Source organism: Lissotriton helveticus, chromosome 6, assembly GCF_964261635.1.
Source record: "Lissotriton helveticus chromosome 6, aLisHel1.1, whole genome shotgun sequence".
Taxonomy (NCBI): Eukaryota; Metazoa; Chordata; class Amphibia; order Caudata; family Salamandridae; genus Lissotriton; species Lissotriton helveticus.
The window spans coordinates 1,778,464,907-1,778,481,898 of NC_136067.1; positions in this window are offsets into that span (position 1 = coordinate 1,778,464,907).

Here is a 16,992-nt window from a genome sequence, read left to right on the forward strand (position 1 = left end):
AGTGAAACATCCAGGAAAGGATGACCTGTCACAAAACACTTGCTTTTGAGTAAATCCATCCCAACACCGGCACCTGGGGTTCCATGCACCGTGGGTCCGCGGGAAGCGGCGGGTCGTTCTCGCGGCTCGGACACAGCCGCTTATATCAAACAAAAGAGGTTGCCCACTGTAAGAACGTCCTCATGGAGATAATGCCTCTTGCAGGGAGGTCAGCAGCCTGCCTGGTGTGCAGCTGTCAACCGGCATTCAATGGCTCAATGCGTTTAGAAATTGCTTTCTTGTTCACGTGCCTCACAAAATTACACCAGCCACTAGGTGAGTTCATCTGCTTTATTTATGTAGAGTCCCGCCCATCACAGGCATGTTCTCCTGCCTTCACTGGCGTATGCTGCTCCAGCAGCATTCTGGTATTAGCAGTCCTATATTATTACCGCTGTGGGTTACACGGTTGCTGGTCAAAATATATTAGCATTGTTCAAATCACAAGTGGGTCGGTGACAATGAAACATCCAGGAAAGGATGACCTGTCACAGAACACTTGCTTTTGAGTAAATCTATCCCAACACCGGCACCTGGGGTTCCATGCACCGTGGGTCCGCGGGAAGCGGCGGGTCGTTCTCGCGGCTAGGACACAGCCGCTTATATCAAACAAAATAGGTTGCCCACTGTAAAAACGTCCTCATGGAGATAATGCCTCTTGCAGCGAGGTCAGCAGCCTGCCTGGTGTGCAGCTGTCAACCGTCATTCAATGGCTCAACGCGTTTCGAAATTGCTTTCTTGTTCACGAGCCTCATAAAATTACACCAGCCACTCGGTGAGTTCATCTGCTTTATTTATGTAGAGTCCCGCCCATCACAGGCTTGTTCTCCCGCCTTCACTGGCGTATGCTGCTCCAGCAGCATTCTGGTATTAGCAGTCCTATATTATCACCGCTGTGGGTTACACTGTTGCTGGTCGAATTATATTAGCATTGTCCAAATCCCAAGTGGGTTGGTGACAGTGAAACATCCAGGAAAGGCTGATCAGTCACAGAACACTTGCTTTTGAGTAAATCCATCCCAACACCGGCACCTGGAGTTCCATGCACCGTAGGTCCGCGGGAAGCGGCGGGTCGTTCTCGCGGCTCGGACACAGCCGCTTATATCAAACAAAAGAGGTTGCCCACTGTAAGAACGTCCTCATGGAGATAATGCCTCTTGCAGGGAGGTCAGCAGCCTGCCTGGTGTGCAGCTGTCAACCGGCATTCAATGGCTCAACGCCTTTCGAAATTGCTTTCTTGTTCACGTGCCTCACAAAATTACACCAGCCACTAGGTGAGTTCATCTGCTTTATTCATGTAGAGTCCCGCCCATCACATGCATGTTCTCCCGCCTTCACTGGCATATGCTGCTCCAGCAGCATTCTGGTATTAGCAGTCCAATATTATTACCGCTGTGGGTTACACCGTTGCTCGTCAAATTATATTAGCATTGTTCAAATCCCAAGTGGGTTGGTGACAGTGAAACATCCAGGAAAGGCTGACCTGTCACAGAACACTTGCTTTTGAGTAAATCCATCCCAACACCGGCACCTGGGGTTCCATGCACCGTGGGTCCGCGGGAAGCGGCGGGTCGTTCTCGCGGCTCGGACAGAGCCGCTTATATCAAACAAAAGAGGTTGCCCACTGTAAGAACGTCCTCATGGAGATAATGCCTCTTGCAGCGAGGTCAGCAGCCTGCCTGGTGTGCAGCTGTCAACCGGCATTCAATGGCTCAACGCGTTTCGAAATTGCTTTCTTGTTCACGAACCTCACAAAATTACACCAGCCACTAGGTGAGTTCATCTGCTTTATTCATGTAGAGTCCCGCCCATCACAGGCTTGTTCTCCCGCCTTCACTGGCGTATGCTGCTCCAGCAGCATTCTGGTATTAGCAGTCCTATATTATTACTGCTGTGGGTTACACCATTGCTGGTCAAATTATATTAACATTGTTCAAGTCCCAAGTGGGTTGGTGACAGTGAAACATCCAGGGCCAGTGAAATTGGAAAAGAAGGGGGGCCACATTGCCCTCCTTCTTAAAAAAAAAGGGGAAAAAAAGACCGGCATCGCGCCGGAGGCCCCGCCCCTACCAGCATCACTCTGCAAACGTGGCCCCTGGCGCCACGGGCGTGTTTGCACAATGGTGAAGGGAGGGGGCGGGACCTGAGTTGACATGTGTGCAAACACACCCTGTGGCGCAGTTTAAATTGGGGAATTAATTCATCTTCAAACCTGAGGGTCCCTGGGGGCCAACTAGCCCACCAGGTACCTCCAGTAAGCGCCACGGAGCTGAGTTGTAAAAAGGGGCGTGGACTCTGAAGGCCTCTTTGCAAGGCAGATCTCTGGCGCATACTGGAGGTACCTAGTGGGCTAGTTGGCCCCCAGGGACCCTCAGGATTGAGGAGGAATTAATTCTCTAACTTAAACCGCGCCACAGGTCCTGTTTGCAGACATGCCACCTCAGGCCAATCCCCCTTCCTTCACCACTGTGAAAACCCATACCATGGTGCGTTTTAAGTTGGGGGATTAACTCTCTTTCAATATTGAGGATCCCTGAGGGCCAACTAGCACAACAGGTATCTCCAGTATTTGCCAGGGAGCTGCGTTGCAGACAGGTGTTCAGAGGCCACGCCCCTTTTTACACCTCACTGGAACGCAGCTCTGTGGTGTTTACTGGAAGTACCTAGTGGGCTAGTTTGACCCTAGGGATCCTTAGGATTCAAGGGGACTTAATTTCTGAACTTAGAACGGCCACTGGGTGCATTTACACAATGGTGAAGGGAGGGGACAGGGTCTGAGGTGAGGTGTGCAAACCTGCCCTGTGGCGCGTTTTAAGTTGGGGAAATAATTCCCCTTCAATGCTGAGGGTTCCGGGGGGCCAACTAGCCCACCAGGTGCTTCCAGTAAGCGCCACTGCGCAGCGTTGCAGAGAGGTGGTGCAGGCCGTGACCCTTTTTACACCTCTCTGCAATGGTGATTACTGGACGCACCTAGTGGGCTAATTTGCACCTGGGGACCCTCAAGATTCAAGGGGAGTTAATCTGCAAACTTAAAATGGCCACAGGGCCTGTTTACACAGTTGGGAAAGAAGGGGACGGGGCCTGAGGTGACGATGTGTAAACACACCCTGTGGCGCGTTTTAAGTTGGGGAAATGATTCCCCTTCAATCCTGAGGGCCCATGGGGGCCAACTAGTCCACCAGGTGCTTCCAGTAAGTGCCACTCTGCTGCGTTGCAGAGAGGTGGTCCAGGCCGTGCCCATTTTCTCTGCAACGCAGCTCTGTGGTGCTAACTAGAGATACCTGATGGGCTAGTTTTACCCAAGGGACACTCAGGGTTCAAGGGGACTTTATCCCCCAAATTGGATGTTATGTTATGTTATGTTAAAATGCTCTTTTATAGCGCACGGCTACTCCAGAGGTGTGTCCCGGCGCTTTGGCAAAGAGCCTAAGGAATAGGCGGAAACACAGCACAACATACATAAAGAAAAAGGAGGATAGAAACTAGTTACTGGGTAAAAAGCCAGGTCTTAAGTCCCCTTCTAAAGGAAAGCAAATCATCAGTTTTCCGAAGTAGAACAGGGAGACCATTCCAGCCTTGAGCCGCTAAAAATCGAAAGGAGCGTCCTCCGACTCTGGTCAGACGGATAGGGGGAATCAAAGCTTTAGAAAGAGACGCAGATCGTAGCGTCCTGCGAGGCACATAGAAAGATAGGCATTTCTGAAGATATTTAGGGCCTATTTGATGAAGAGATTTATAGGCAAAAGTAAGCGCCTTAAAAACAATCCTTTTGGCAACTGGAAGCCAGTGCAGTTTCTTAAGCAGCTCTGTGGCTCCAGCTCTACGCTGGAGACCAAAAATGGCTCTAGCTGCAGAGTTCTGCACGATTTGCAGTCGGGCCAAAAGGTATTTCGGCAGGCCAAGATAAAGAACGTTCGCGTAATCGAGACGCGAACCTATCAAGGCCTGCACGATGATCTTTCTGTGCTTCAGCGAAAGCAGCGGAAGAAACTTCTGCATCATCTTTAAAAGGCCGAAGCATTTGCCAGTCAGTCCGATAATCTGGGGACCAAAAGTAAGGCCATCGTCCACCACAACGCCCACGTTTTTAGCTTTTGAAGAAGCGGCATCCAATGGGAACATGTGTGATGGCCACCAGGTCTTCCAGCCGGGATCCGGAGGACAACCCAAAAAAAGTAATTCCGACTTGTCGGAGTTACATTTTAAACTGTGGCGCTGAAACCAGGCAAAGACAGCGCTCAAACAGTCTCTGATCCGTGAACCGTCGAAATCACTGCCCTTGTCAGATGTAAAGAGCAACTGGGTGTCGTCAGCGTAGGTTATGATCTGGACACTGAAAGATTCCGCATCCGCCGCCAAGGGGGCCATATAGATGTTAAAAAGCGCAGGGCTCAAGATAGAACCCTGCGGTACCCCCACCTCCAGCGGCGGCATTCACAGGGATCAGTCACAGGGCGTGTTTGCACACCTCTGCTCAGCCCCCCCCCCCTCCCTTCACCAGTGTGCAAACACGCCCTGTGGTGCGTTTTAAGAGGTAGTTTTAATCCCCCTGCCCTATTACATACTAGGGGCTTACAGAGGAGGTCATGCTAATAACAGGGGTACCCCAATGCATAGTGTTCCCTAGTGTATGTAGGTGTTTTAACTGTATTCTAAGTGTCTTTCATGATAGCACTGGCTTTAGGACCGGTTAGTCAGAGTCAGTTACTGCCAGAACCCATCTGAAAAAGTTGAGGGTGCAGGATGATTTTGCAACAAGGCTTCTTTCTGCTCCTCTGTTTGTTCTTTCTGCAAGTCTTCCTTCTTCCTGTTTCAAAGTGGCAATGGCGCGCATGTGTTCTAAAATGTGCTTCTTTGTTTGATTAATGGTGCTACCAACATATCTTTTCTGGCAGGGGCATGTCAGACAGTATACTGTGAAGTCGGAGTTGCAGTTTAAAAACTGTTTATATATATATTGCCCCACTTTGGTTCAGTTTCACCAAGGAATGTAGCGCTCACCACGGGTGCGGCTCCCTACGGCAGAACCACGGCGCTCCAATATTTCACCACAATTCTTCCCTTAGAAGAAAAACGGGAGGCACTCCTGCAGTTTTAACAGCATGCGTTATTTAATCTTCACCATATTTTCATTTATAGAACAAAAGCGAGATGATCTGCGTGTTTCGGTATCCCTGATACCTTGCTCAAGATCAATTGACCGCTCATTACCACAACATTTAAAAGCATTACAAACATGCAATTACGTCATTTCCTGTCAAGTGGTTTGAGCATCCAAATGCATTATGGGTGCTATAGTTTTTTATATTAAAATCAACTGAAACTTACTGTGACTTAATAAAACACAAATAATCAAGTGATTCATAATAATCTTTAGAGGAGGCATCTTCTCATTAATGATGTTACCACCATACGGCCAGAAGTCCCATATTTCTGTATTCCTTTCCATTTCTTACACCCATTCCTTACCCTCCAGTGGCGCTTCGTGTTTCTACAGTTCTGTTTTTCTTTTTTTTTCCCCCTTCATATCTTCATTAGGTTTCGACCTGGCGAGGGGCAAAGCCCCTCCCAGATCGAAAACTATTGTCTACAGTAGGGATGTTCGGACCGCCTCTGTTTCCAATTGGCTAGCTCCATAAATGGAGACTAGCCATTGGGAGACAGAGGCTGTCAATCGCGCTTTCTCTTGAAAACGCGATTCGGGGGCGTTTCTGGTGCTTTTTTTAAGCCCCGCCCCTTTGTCCCGGGCCGCGCTGCGATTGGCTGCCGGCCCGGGACACCCCCGTGACGTCATTCTCGGGCCGCGCTGTGATTGGCTGCCGGCCCGGGACACCCCCGTGACGTCAGCCAATCACAGCGCGGCCCGGGACCTGACTTGTTTGAGATTGCATACAATTGAGGATGTAAAACACATAGAAAGAAAAAACTTTTCTTGCATGTGAAATAGAGTTGCATTGGGCACTTTGAAAAGCACTGGAATCAGGGGCACAGCCTATGAGCGGTATTGTGCGCTAGGACATTGGTATTTACATTCCAGTTTAGCCAATGCTTAGTTGGTGTCAGTCCCTCCCTCCCTAGCGCTAGTTCTTAGTGCGCTGCTCCCGCTCACGTGGGTCGAGATTTATCTGATGAAAACACCTGCGCAAACTTTACCAGAAGTAAATCCCATGCGTCGTGCGTCACACAGAGCCGGATTCTCTCAGCAGGGAGGGAGCCCGCCGCGCGCACAGCTTGAGCATTCTGCGCGTGGCGTCAAGCACTTCCCGGAGGAAGGAATGACCCTGTTTACGAGCAGTGTTGGTTTGCTGTCTATGTTAATGAGAAAAGACCCCGAGGATAAACGCTGCGACCTGCATGCGCGAGGCAGTAAAAGTCTGAGTAGGTATTCAGGGCACACACAGAGAGGCGGCACACTATGTATCACTTACCGAGATGGGATTTTTTTTATTTGTGGTTAAAGTACCCCCATGCCGTACTCTAATTTTAATGGAGGTGGTCGCTTTTCTTTATAGCGGCTCGCTGTATTTATTCTAACAGCATTTTTTTTGTTTTGCTAAAGCGCCCCCGTGCCGCGTCCCTGTCTGTATGCAAAGCTCGCTGGAATCACTTTAGAAAATACACAACTCCATAGGCTGTGGCCGCGTGCAGTGTGTGGCGTCATTCCTGGGGCTCACTGTGTTACGGTAAAGTGCAGCATTTTCATTTAATTATTTACGTGTTGCTTGCCTTGCCCGCTTGACTAGCGCCGCAGTCCATCATCTTTCTTTCACGCCCGGCGAGGGAAGTTCTTGCCTTTTAAAGCTGTTCTCCACTTTGGTTGCTATGCAGCCTTTCACAGAGACCACGTGACCAGGCTTCTAGCATTCTATGACTTTGTGGAAAGTACGGTCACATCACGTGATTGTGAATACCCGACCAGGGTCTAAGCGCGAAACATTGATCTTAATGTTTTCGTAATGTAAAATCTTATCTAAATAGATAGTCGTGCTACTTGGCATGGCTTCCTATTTACTGAAGTGCCCAGCAGCCGTGGCTTTTTGGTACCCTTGGAAGCACAGTTTCTGAGAGTCTCTCTGAACGTAGCCCTCATGAGGCGCTGATCACTACCTTCTTTTCTAATTATCACTGCCTTCTATACGTTAACAAACGCTTTCCATGCCTCACTCTGCTTCAGAATTCACAGCGGCCCGCCATGGCCTATGTTCCTGGCCTGTTTCAAACTACATCTACCGTGAGGTGTGTACGATTTCCTTCATGCTTCAAAACGTAGGTGCGGCCACTTTTACTTATGGCATAGACGGGCTGATGTGGTATAAAGGCCTTGTTCTAGTGGGTGGGCTAGGTGGGCCAGGCCCACCCAAACATGACCTTTAGTCCTCTCAGTCGGCAGACTGCCAAACATTGTGATTCTTTTTCACTTTGCTTACATTAATTATAAATCTAGGGTAACATTGTCACCTTTCCAAAAGTTTTAAGAGTGTGCACAGGCATGGACATGATACTAAATAGAACTATGAAAAAAATTGTATGTATACATTTGTACCATGACTTTTCCGACTGTTTTCACTATATTTATGCGTGTGGAATCTTAGCAGCTCTAGAATCCATTTAAAAGTGTTTTCCATTTATATTTTCAGTTTGAATTAGGTACAGATAAGGGGTAAAAAGTCTTGCTTTAGATGGTTTTGCTAATCTTTGTACCAGCTGGGACATTAAAATACTGGTGGTGCCAGTAAAGAATCGGCCAGGTGGCAACCCTAGTCGGGTGTAATTAAGGAACCTCTAGAACACATTTTAAAGTGCATTGTTTTTATAAATACTATTTTAAGTATGCACTAGAAAGGGGAAAAATGCTGACTTTGGGTGATTTTCTCTATTTTTACACTGGCTGAGACATTAAAATATTCATGTCGGAAGAGAATGGCAATGTGGCAACCGTACTTCATGTCGGAGGCAAGCTGCAGTTAGGTGGTGTGTATGAGGGTGTGGGGACAGGGTGTTACCTGCCAATGATGCAGCAGGTGCAGTGGCACCGGAGCCCAGACCTATGAGCGTCCATTTGCAACTCAATTATCCAACATAAAATGTGTATTTGTAAAATTCACGTCCCCGATGGGTATCTTGGCACTGAATAACTGAGGTTTATTGTTACCCAACTCAATGGTACTCATTTTATTGACTTCAGAAGGATGAAAGGCTGAGTGGGCCTGCCAGGACTTGAACCTGTGACCATGAGGTCGAACACAGGCCTCTATAGTGGATGCATCAGTCCATCAGACCCTTCTGTTTCTGTGTGTGGATTCTGAAGGTGTTTACGTATTTTAGTCTGTGTATGATGCACACAGTAATATACTGTAGGATGTGGCATACATTATAATAATAACAAGCATTTACAATGCAACGGTTTCGCGTTTGGAATAGTTTGAGCTATTGGCATTGTAAATGACAAAATTTGTATTTATGTGTTGGTTTTGAAAACAGATAAATAAATGGCATTGTCATTTACATTGCCAATAGCTCTAACTTTTCCAAAGGCGAAACCGTTGCATTGTAAATGCTTGTTTTTAATCTCCCCTCTAGTGGGGCATGATGGTACATGTTATCCATACTTATGGGTGTCTGTGCCATCTTTGGTTGATATCTCATTATGCTTCCCTTTATTTCTGATTCAATTTTTTGTGTTCTTTTATTTCATTATTATCTTTTTGTGTTTATTTTTTCCTCTTTCTTCCTACCTCAAGACGCTTTTTCTATTTCACTTTATAAATGAATGTATAATTCCTCTGACTGATTTAAGCCGTGTGGACTCCAGGTTCGAAGTTTTAAGATGTGGCGAGATTCTTTCTGCCTTAAAAGTTTCTCCCTGTCCCCACCACAATATTTATTTGGGACTGTTTAGATACCATAGAACTTCAATAGTTTCCAATTGCCCTCGTGATGTTGTTCCATATGTTTGGCAATCGCATTTGATCTGTCCTTGTGGATCACTGCTCTCACGTGCTCATTTGCTAGTTTTTTCAGTTCATAAACAGTGCTTCCTACATAAAATAACGGGCACAGACATTCAACCACAAAAACAGTGTATTGTGTATTGCAGGTAATTAGTTGATGTATCTCCCACATTTTATTGTTAGCCATTTTGACTTCTTATGTCTGTTTCGCAATTTGACACACTTTACATGCATGACATATTAGAAACCCTTTCATTTTCCGCCGTTTCCTCCTTTTTCTTTGCTTTGAAATGGCTGTGAATTAAATGGTCTTTTAGATTTTTTGCTCTTCGATAGGTTATTGTTGGATGTTTGCCTACTATTTTACTCACAGTGTCGTCCAAATGCAAGATTTTCCCATTTTTTCTCAGAATTTGGGCAATTTCTTTACATTCCTGCGAGTAAACCGTTATTAACCTTATTGGTTCAAGGTCATTACTTCTTTCCTTACTTTGACAAGTTAAACATTCCTCTCGAGATTTTTCAATTGTTCTTGTCCAACATTTTTCAACATTGCCTTTATTGTATTTCCTTTTCTTAAATCTTTTCGTTGTTGCCACACTATGGGCCCCATTAGGATGGCGGGCGGACTTTGCCCGCCCGCCATCCTCACGGTACTAGGGACCGGCCGCCATGAGGGCGGGGGTCCCGTTGGCAGCATTAGGATGCGCCCGCCACAGTGGCGGGCGCATCCTGTATTCCCATCATTGTGGCGGGCGGTGCACTCTGGACCGCCCGCCACAATGCTGAAAATGCTTTGCAGCATTTGCATGACGAAAGCGGCAGGTACCGCGCGGTGCCTGCCGCTTTCATTATGCAAATGCAGGGGGGTACCATAGGTACCCCCCTGTGTGCACCCCCCTACTGTGCTGCACTTTGGGGGCCCGCAGGGGGCCCCCAGAGTGAAGTCCGCCTGCCTTTCCGTGGCGGCATTGCCGTCACGGAAAGGCATTGTCAGATGCCTATTCTAATATGGCTGGCGGTGTCTGATAGACACCGCCACCATGTTATCACTTATCCGCCCCGGCCGCCAGGCGACCGGGGCGGTAAACAGGCGGGCGGTGTTTCCCACCGCTGCGGTCCCCTCCGCCATCGTAATATGGCGGGGGGGAATGCAGGGAAGGATGTCGGGCGGATTGCCTCCGAATCCGCCCGACATCCTAATGGGGCCCTATGTTTCTGCCATTCTGTTTTCTTCGCTGCAAATTCTTCGGCTACGAGGAAACTCCCCACATGGGATGCTGGAGATGAGCGTACGTTGGTGGAAGCTTGTTGCTTCTAGGGTGGCATTGGTTGCAGGACTCTTCCTAAGCAATGTAGTTTGGATTTGGTTTTCCTTGATATAGATCTCTGTATCCAAGAAAATGACTCGTTGGTTACTTATTTCATAAGTAAATTTCAATCCTGTCGTGCTGTTATTGATGATTTTGAAATATTCTTGGAATTCCAGAGTTGACCCATCCCAAATGATGAGTAGGTCATCAATAAATCGTATCGAACTAATGATTTTATCTGTCATTTGCTCATTTCCTGTGTTCCATGAAACCTCCTTCTCCCACCATCCCATTGCCAAAGAGGCATACCTGGGACTGAAGGAAAAACCCATAGCAGTCCCATTGTTTTGGCGATACACCTCTTCGCCAAATAAAAGATGTTCTTCACCAGACACATTGAGATCATGTCTAATAACATTTGATTGTGGTTTTTGTATTCTATATTTCGATCTTGTAGGAAGAAATTACATGCCTGTAGACCCATGTCATTTCCTATGTTGGTATATAAGGATATGACATCCATTGTAATCAACTGATAGGTTTCTTGCCAAGGTGTATTTTGGAGTCGTCGTAGCAGATCACTAGTGTCCTGTATGTAGGAGCTTAATTGTGCAACATATGGTCTCAAAAAATGGTCTATGTAGTTCGTAATTGGTTCTAGTATCGACCCTTTTGCCGATAGGATTGATCTCCCCAGTTGCTTTTGTTGATCCTTATGTAACTGGAGGAAGTAAATTGTAGCCGTCACTGGATGGGGTACCACTAAGTATTTATATTCCTCATCATCAATTAGATTGTTCCTTTTCCATTCTGAAGTTTTTCATTCAGATCTCTTCTTATTTCAGATGTTGGGTTTGTTTTGAGTTTCACATAGTATTTCGTGTCCCTTAATTGGCGATGTGCTTCAACGATGTAAGCAGCCTTGTCACAAATTACTATGTTCCCTCCCTTGTCGGCAATTTTTATTTCGATCTGTTCATCTGATGTTAGGCGTGCCAGTGCTTCTCTTTCCTGTTTCTTTAGGTTATCTAATAGTTTGATCCCTTGATTTTATACAAATCTTGAATTACCGCTTCTTGGAAAAGATCCACCTTGTTGCCCGGTGGTAATTGGGGGTAAAACTTCAATTTCAGTTTTTTACCACTCAGGTCTGCTCCTGATTGTGTAGTTGCTTGACTTAGTGATATCTCCTCACCCTCATTTATGTCAAGATTTAGTAGTGTTAGGAAATTATCCGAGTCTTTTGCTGCCAAGACGGATATTGTGTCTTCCAATGCACATGGTCCCTCTTTCTTTTGATTTTCCTCAAAGAATTTTGCCAGCTTGATTTTCCGTATCTATAAATATAAATCTATTCTTACTTGAGCCAAGTTAATTTTCTTTATTGGGCAGAAATGTATGCCGCTCTTTAATAGTGAGATTTACATTTCAGTTATATGTCTTTATAACTGAATGTTGAAAAATGTTGGACAAGAACAAATGAAAAATCTCGAGAGGAATGTCTAACTCGTCAAAGTAAGGAAAGAAGTAATGACCCATAACTGATAAGGTTAATAATGGATTACTCGCAAGAAAGTAAATAAGTTGCCCACATTCTGAGACAAAATGGGAAAATCTTGCATTTGGACGACACTGTGAGTAAAATAGTAGACAAACATCCAACAATAACCTATCGAAAAGCAAAAATCTACAAGACCATTTAATTGACAGCCATTTCAAAGCAAAGAAAAAGTAGGAAACGGCGGAAAATGAAAGGGTTTCTAATATGTCATGCATGTAAAGTGTGTCAAATTGCGAAACAGACATAAGAAGTCAAAATGGCTAACAATAAAATGTGGGAGATACATCAACTAATTACCTGCAATACACAATACACTGTTTTTGTGGTTGAATGTCTGTGCCCGTTATTTTATGTAGGAAGCACTGTTTATGAACTGAAAAAACTAGTAAATGAGCACGTGAGAGCAGCGATCCACAAGGACAGATCAAATGCGATTGCCAAACATATGGAACAACATCACGAGGGCAATTGGAAACTATTGAAGTTCTATGATATCGAAACAGTCCCAAAGAAATATTGTGGTGGGGACAGGGAGAAACTTTTAAGGCAGAAAGAATCTCGCCACATCTTAAAACTTCGAACCTGGAGTCCACACGGCTTAAATCAGTCAGAGGAGTTATACATTCATTTATAAAATGAAATAGAAAGAGCTTCTTGAGGTAAGAAGAAAGAGGAAAAAATAAACACAAGACGATAATAATGCAATAAAAAAACACAAAAAAATGGAATCAGAAATAAAGGTAAGCATAATGAGATATCAACCAAAGATGGCACAGACACCCATACGTATGGATAACATCTACCATCATGCCCCACTAAAGGGGAGATTAAAAATGAAGATATGAAGGAGGAAAAAAAAAGAAAAACAGAACTTTAGAAACACGAAGCGCCACTGGAGGGTAAGGAATGGGTGTAAGAAATGGAAAGGAATACAGAAATATGGGACTTCTGGCCGTATGGTGGTAACATCATTAATGAGAAGATGCCTCCTCTAAAGATTATTATGAATCACTCGATTATTTGTGTTTTATTAAGTCACAGTAAGTTTCAGTTGATTTTAATATAAAAAAATATAGCACCCATAATGCATTTGGATGCTCAAACCACTTGACAGGAAATGACGTAATTGCATGTTTGTAATGCTTTTAAATGTTGTGGTAATGAGCGGTCAATTGATCGTGAGCAAGGTATCAGGGATACCGAAACGCGTAGATCATCTCCCTTTTGTCCTATAAATGAAAATATGGTGAAGGTTAAATAACATATGCTGTTAAAACTGCAGGAGTGCGTCCCGTTTTTTTCTTCTAAGGGAAGAAATGTGGTGAAATATATAACGAAACGCGTCAGGCGGATGGTGATATAGGGCTGTATGGATGCAGCTAACGAGACTTTGCCCATACCTAATAAAAGGTTTTACCTTCTACGCTGGTGTCAGGAGTGCTGCTTGTCCTGGGGGCAGTTTGGAGCGAGAATCTATACACGGCAGCCCGGCCGTGAAGCAGCACCAACCTAATACTTTGTGGGGCCGTGCGGTTCGGTATCCAACCGAGTCGTCATACGGGACAGCGGCTAAGGATTGAGGACAAGGCTCGACGGCGGAGTTCTATCCAAGTACTCTTTTATCCGGCAGTTGATTTGTGCACCCATGCAGGGTTTCTATTATGACACTACAGTTCCCTTAATGCATCTGGGCATAGAATAGCGATATAGAGAACTGTGAGTGATGCACTTCCTTTGCAACGCCTCTGAGGAAGAAAACTTATTTCGAAACGCGTCAGGCGGATGGTGATATAGGGCTGTATGGATGCAGCTAACGAGACTTTGCCCATACCTAATAAAAGGTTTTACCTTCTACGCTGGTGTCAGGAGTGCTGCTTGTCCTGGGGGCAGTTTGGAGCGAGAATATATATATATATATATATATATATATATATATATATATATATTACATACTGGCGGTCGCCAGTAGGTACTTATTGTTAGGACCTATTATCCATAGGAAAACTGCAACATTCTATTGCCAATAACTTTGGCATCGATTGATGAATCGTCTTGAAATGTTCTAAACTTTTGGCCAGCTCAGTTCCGCTCCTTCCCTGAAAAGTTGGGGGTGATTGGTGAAGCAGGGACCGAGAAACAAGGAGGGTCCCAAAACGTATTTTCCCCATGCAATTTCTCATAGGACCTTTAGCCACAGCTACAGCTCGAACGGCTGAACGGAATTACACCAAATTTGGCTGAGAGGAAGTTCTCAGTTCCGACTTGTGCCTTTGGCATATCTGGTGTCAATCTGTTCAGTAGTTGCTTTGAAAATTATGGTTAAAGTCATTTATATATCTATGGGCGCGGAGGATCCGCGGATTGTGCGAGGATTGGCCTCGTAGGATAAGTGCATCGTTCCGATAACGCGCTGAATTCTAATTAGCTGTCAAGTGATTGTAAACATTCGAAACCAAGAATTGTTGACTCGGTAGAAGCGAAGGTGAAGAAGTCTGTGAAATATGTTGGCAAAACGTGAACAGGGGCAGGTTAGACACACCCTGACCCCATAGGCCTGCTCAGGGGGTGACATAGGGACACGCAGGGCAAAAAAAGTAGAACATTTTTTTACAAAAAAAGTCTTGAGATGCACGTAGGTTCCATGCATTTGGTCGCTGAAAAAAACCAAAGCATGTATTTGTGAGCTATATATCAAGTTTATGTGTATACTTGTCGGGTGGTTCTACAAAGAGCCCTTGTGAATATTGAGAGATTTTAGTAATTACAAGTAAGTACTGATGCAGAGTCTAAAGTTCATGAGGAAGACTCGGTTTCCTTCATCTGTAAAATGTACGCTATCTCTTTAATAGATGCCATGCATATTGAAACTCAGATTGTTGTGGTACATGGACAATATTCTATAGTCTCGTAGAAAAGTAGAAAGATTTATTCACATGTTTATGCACTTATGTGTGCAGATCAGGTGTTCCAGCCTTCCCCTATCTCGACGACTGGTTGTTGAAGACGGGCTCGCCCCAGACAGTCGTCTCCCACCTCCAGACTACGGTCGACCTCTTGCACCTGCTGGGGTTGTCTATCAACGTGCCGAAGTCGCCCCTGTGCCCCTCCCAGAAGCTCCTCTTCATCGGAGCGGTTCTGGATTCGGCGCAGTTTCAGGTTTTTCACTCCAAACAGCGGGTTCGGAATATTTAGGCTCTGATTCTGATCTTTCAGCTTTGATCCCGGGTCTCAGTCAGGTTGACGCTGCGGCTCCTGGGGCTGAAGGCCTCCTGCATCCTACTGGTGCATCACGCAAGGTTGCATGTGAATAAATATACACATAGGCCATGCAGTTTACCTCCCGTAATACACAAATTTCAGGAGGTGATGGTTCCCGGGGCTTGAGGGGGGTCTTTGAAGCCCACATACTTGTAATGTTGTGGGGGGGTTGGACACGAAAGTGGTGGAAGGGGGTTGTAAATCTGGTATACAGTGTCTTGTTTTACTTTGCTTTGCTTTCTGTGATGTAGAAGATTCTTGGTAAATATAACGATTTTGTACAGCCAGTAACTTTTAACCCTACCCCCAAACGGTTTTCTGCCTGTTACCATAGTAACAGTTCATGGAACACTTACGTGAGCACAGAGGATAAAAGTTCACCATACTATATTGCTAATGAGTTAGCCTCAGAATTATACTTCAAATTATAAATATCATTTCTATTGATGACTGCTACCCCCACAAAAAAAACAGACGTATGTTCTTTTTTAATTAACTTTTATTAAAACAATAACTGGAACTATAACTAAGAGATAACAATACAATACATAACTATAACTAACAAAACAATATAATAAACAACATATAATATGGAATCCAAAAGAAGTATTGTAGTTAATCTGCAAAACAAAAAAGAAAATTAGTTTTTTTAAATTAGATTGATGTGATTAAATGAGGTCAAACATTACAAGTCAAAGTAACACTTGATGATATTTATATTTTTTTAAATCTTAGCAGTGTGCCTGAAACGCTTCCACTGGCATTGTACATGCAGACTTTGGTCCATCCTTTTTATCAATTTTTTGCAGTTTGAGATATAACGTCCTACCTCTGTTATTCATCTCCTACTTTCTCCTTTCAAATTCTCTTGTAAAATTAAAGAGAACATTTTCTGCATATTTTTTAATAAAGCATTTGACACAATGTATAGTGACACCGTATTTATTGAATGTTTTGAAATTAATTTTCACAAGTCTTAAAAAAGGTGAATGAAAGAAAATTTACTTGCCGCATATGCAAGACTGCGTTCAAGAGGAGACCCCAATAAAGAGGACTGGTGTGGAATTGCAAGTATGCGGAAGCAGTTGCAGACTAAGAATCCGGTCAACTTTGCAAGGGAAGAGTTAAGGAGATTGAGAGAGGCTCCTTCTGCTTCATGAGAAGGTCCAAGTACCAGTGGAGCAATACCGTCAACCTCTATTGCACAGCCTAATATTCGTCCCCAATTTGGAACCCTTAAAAAGTAAGAAGGTTGGGAGCTTTGTATGCCATCCTAATACCTAATCATCCATTAGTTATACAGAGATTCACCCTGTATCAGACTCGTCCGAACAAGTGTGAATTGGAGATTATCTGCCACCGAAAACCCCTCAAGTACTTATATCCGTTACTTTTTAACTTCGTCGAGTAGTCGTATTGTGAGTATTTACCTTAAAGTTGTCCGTTAAAAATTTGTGAATCTCTCTGGCTTCATACAACTAGTTCATGCCATATTTGAGACATCGGTGAAATGAACTGGAACAGGAGGATATTCTTTTTTCAATGTTGGTAACTTGCTGCTGACTTATGTAACATTGTGGTAACTGAAAAAAGAGTTAAAAATGTATATGTTCTACATATGTCCAAGCTTAATTTCAAGGTTTCTAGAAACAATTGTTCTCAATAGGATTGGGGATGATCCCGATCCCGTTATTCCATCTCAGGAGCTCTGCAATGACATTGCCCTCTTCTTCCAGTCCAAAATATCGGACATCTACACTTCCCTGGAGTCACAGAGACTCCTAACGGCTGAGCCTCCGGCCATTGCAGTCCCGGATGTTTCCGTGGCGGAGCCTCCCGTGGCCGGCTATTTGGAATCTTTTCCTTCGCT